Source organism: Micromys minutus (assembly GCF_963924665.1).
Source record: "Micromys minutus genome assembly, chromosome: 21".
In the NCBI taxonomy this organism is placed as follows: domain Eukaryota; kingdom Metazoa; phylum Chordata; class Mammalia; order Rodentia; family Muridae; genus Micromys; species Micromys minutus.
In genome coordinates this window covers 33,069,222-33,072,808 of record NC_137956.1, presented here as the reverse complement: position 1 = coordinate 33,072,808, position 3,587 = coordinate 33,069,222, and positions in this window count along the sequence as shown.

Sequence of the window (3,587 nt, the reverse complement as noted above, 5' to 3'; positions counted from 1 at the left end):
CATATAGCTAGGGCAGAATTATACACAGCAGAAAGAAATGGGTGGCTGTCATCTCAGGAGGGAGACTAATGGTTCTTCCCACGTACTCCTGCTGAGAGGGAAGGTCAACAAACCCAATCAGGTGAAGACCCACCTAGGGCAGGTTGTCATAGCTGCTCTACCAACTTAAGATAGTAACAGCCATGTTGCCCTGAGAGAAAAGTGCTCCTCAATACCATAATCTGAAATCTGGTAGTGCTACATTCAAAATGAATTTGAGTATTTTCATGGCTAAGGACATTCCAAGACATTGTAAAAATCCAGACTGTGGCCTGAGTACTGCTCGTGACCTTAGCCAGACTTACAGTGAAAGAGAGAGGGGTTAGAGGAAGGATCAGGAGAGGGAGAGGATGATTGAGGGTAGGAAGAGAAGAAAGTGAAGTCAAATGATTTTATAAGTTTAGTTGGCCAAGAAAAGGAGCCCAGGTGAGTTGAAACATGCCAGATATGGAGATCAGAACAAAGAAATTGTGATTGAAGAGATTAACATGATGAAGAGAAACTTGAGACTCTGTCATGGGACAATGGGAATGGAGACTGAAGAGACCACATCATCTATCTAAGTCTCCAGGTTGTAGAAATGCAAGTTAACTCGAAGGAGAATAGCTGAGAAGACACAGCCTCCATGGTTCAGCTTATGTAAGCAATAGGCTGCTAAAATCGTGACCCAAGGGGGTAAGTTGCAGTCCCAGTTGATAGCATACTTCGGCAGCATCATCCACAAGATGCTGACTTTTCAGGCAGGCAAAATGCAAGAGTGAGGGGTTCATGGAGGGTTTTGTCAAAGTTCTAGGAAGCTACTGGGGTTGAGATGGATTCTCTACATGGACCTTCTGGCATAGGACAATGAAGGGGGATCCTGTGTTGTAATGGACACTCAGGACATAGGAGATTGTAAACACATAGGACATTTTCCAAGGAAAGCTGCAGGTATGAAGAGGAGTTGGTGTAAGAGAGCTCTATGCGCCCCAGGCAATAGACTAGCAGGAGCAGACCCAAATATGCTGGGGCTCAAAATTGTATTACCATATGCCACACCAAGATACCAGACTTTGGAGAGACAGGGTTGTTTATTTGTCCACTAGGTTTTCATCTTGATGTGTGCTGCTCTTCTCTTCCTTTGCTCTCATTCCTGTTTTGGTCAGATATGTTGACTCTGCCATTTTATATAACTTGGTTTTTGTTGTTACTTTTGTTTGTGTGTTGGTTGTGTTGTGTTTTCCATTGTTGTTGTTTGTCTTGTAGAGGCTTACTAGAAGAGATTGTCTTGTATCTTAGAAGAGACTCTGGACCTCTAGCTTTTGAACAGTGCTGTAACTGTAAGACCATGGGGACTTTGAAGTTAAACTAAATGCATTTTTTCATTATAAGATGGCAATATGCCTATGCAAGTTAGGAATAAATCTTGTTTATAGCTTAAATGTGAACCATTTCCCTGAGTTTGAATACTTAGTCCTGAGCTGGTGGTTCTGTTTTGGAAGTTATGGAAGCTTAGAGAAGTAGATCCCAGTTGTAGGTCTTTGGGGCATGAGCAAAAGGCTACAGTAACCCTTGTTTTGGCCCAAATGTTCTGTTTTCAGATTGCCAACAAGAAGTTGTTAGCTGCCTCATTCTCTTGCTGCTCTAATCAAAAGCCACTTCAATTTTTATGGCTTCCCCATGTAACAGACCTCACTTTCTCAGACCATGAGCCAAAATAAATCTTTCCTTCTTTAAGTTGATTCTTCGGAGTGAGTTATTATAAAAGAAAAAAAATGCAATACACCTACCAAATAAACATGTCCACTCAAAGGGAAAATCTTGGAGCATCTCCTGGAGAGTTAATGTGGGTATATTAGACAAGACTCCCCTTGTAGTCTCAGTCATGTGACCTGAGTGACAAGTTGCTGTTATGCTACCTCTCTAGTTGACCAAAGTATCTCTGCCTCACAACCAGGGCAGCCTCAAACTCTTTATTCTGCTTGAACCTAGCTATGGGCTCAGGAATAACCCCATGCAGATTCCACTGAATTTTTAATCAGAATGCTAATATAGTGTGCTAATGATCAAAAGCTCAGAGGGCATTTTTTTTTTAAATGTCAGAGAACTTGACAGAATGAGTAGAAAGAATGTCAGAAGGTGAGAATGAAGCAGAGTCCTGAGTCAGGGGCACTGACAATAGCTCAAAGGTATAATTGGGCCATCTGCTGTGATACTCCACAGGAGTCTGGTTCCCTGTGGTTTGTGCAAAGCTAAGACAGGAGTCATCTAGTTGGTCTGAGTGCTTTCTAAGAAAGGCCCAGAAAGTGCAGGCAGACCCTTCCCCAAAAAGGGCCAGCTATTCACAGCAAGAAGCCTAAAGTAGTTAAGATTTGCTTCCCAAGCATCTTTCCTGTGACTAAGGCACCTTACACTCAGGGAGAGCTTATGCCTGTGGGAGTTATCTGAACTCTAAGGACATCAGAGATTGGAAGGTTGCCAAAGATGTGGGGGAGAAAAAAAGTGCATTCAAAGGAAGTATATTCAGACACTGCATTTGAAATGTAAGAACCAAGAACAACCATAAAGTTCTGCAGGAGCGGTCAGTTCTATTATGGGGACTAGCACGGACATGCACCCCAAAACTAAGACCAACTGTCAGTTTGGAGATCTCCACTACAGAAGATGTTTACATTTAGGTACAGACCACACAGGAAATGGGAATCTGTGCCTGCAGAATTTCTGTTGACATTTGAAGACCAGCTCTAGACATAGTGGAAAATGACACAGTAGAGCTCTTCAAAACAAATAAACAGCAACAATAAAACAGGAGTGAAGTAGTAAATAGAACAGGTTCTTAATTAGATAAGAGACAAGGGCTATCAATTACCACTTTCTTTCCGGATGTCAGTAATGACAGTTAAAGAGAAGATGAAAACAGGAGATCAGGGAACATCTTTGAAGAAATTTGCCATGAAGTTAGTGAAAAAAACCTTCTCCCAACTTGGTCACATGGAGCACTCCAAGAGTTTTCCCAGAGAGGATTTTCCTGCAAAGTCCTTGGAAAATGGAGAATACTGGGTTGCTTTGGGGGCCTTGGAAATCTGTGGTCAGATGCTGATTTCAGCAAAGTGACCTGCTGAGCAGACCACTCTTACCAGCCAGCAAGGTATTTCTTTCATGGGCCATCAAGAAACTAAAGTCATCACTAGAGCTCTAATTTCAAGTGACTCTCACATTGACTGAGTTCAGGCCTCCAGACTTCACTGGCTCTTTGGCTTGTCTGTCTATAGATGACTGTGGTTGGCTTCCATGTATCTGTGTCTGAATGCATACTCTCTTAAGTATACAGCACCAGAGAATAATGTAGCAGAGGCAGATATCTCTGTCCCTGTTCTGTCATCCAGTCCCCCTTTCAGATCTTCCCCATGTGACACGTCCTCTGGAGTGAGCAGGGTGAACTTCCCTAAGAACTTTGGAGACCTTTTCTTTTTTACTGAAAAGCCAAAAAATTTCCCTATGTCCTCTCATCTCCAAAAAATGTAGTGAGTCTATGCTCCCCAGGTGCCTCTCGCTGTGCTGGATGAAGG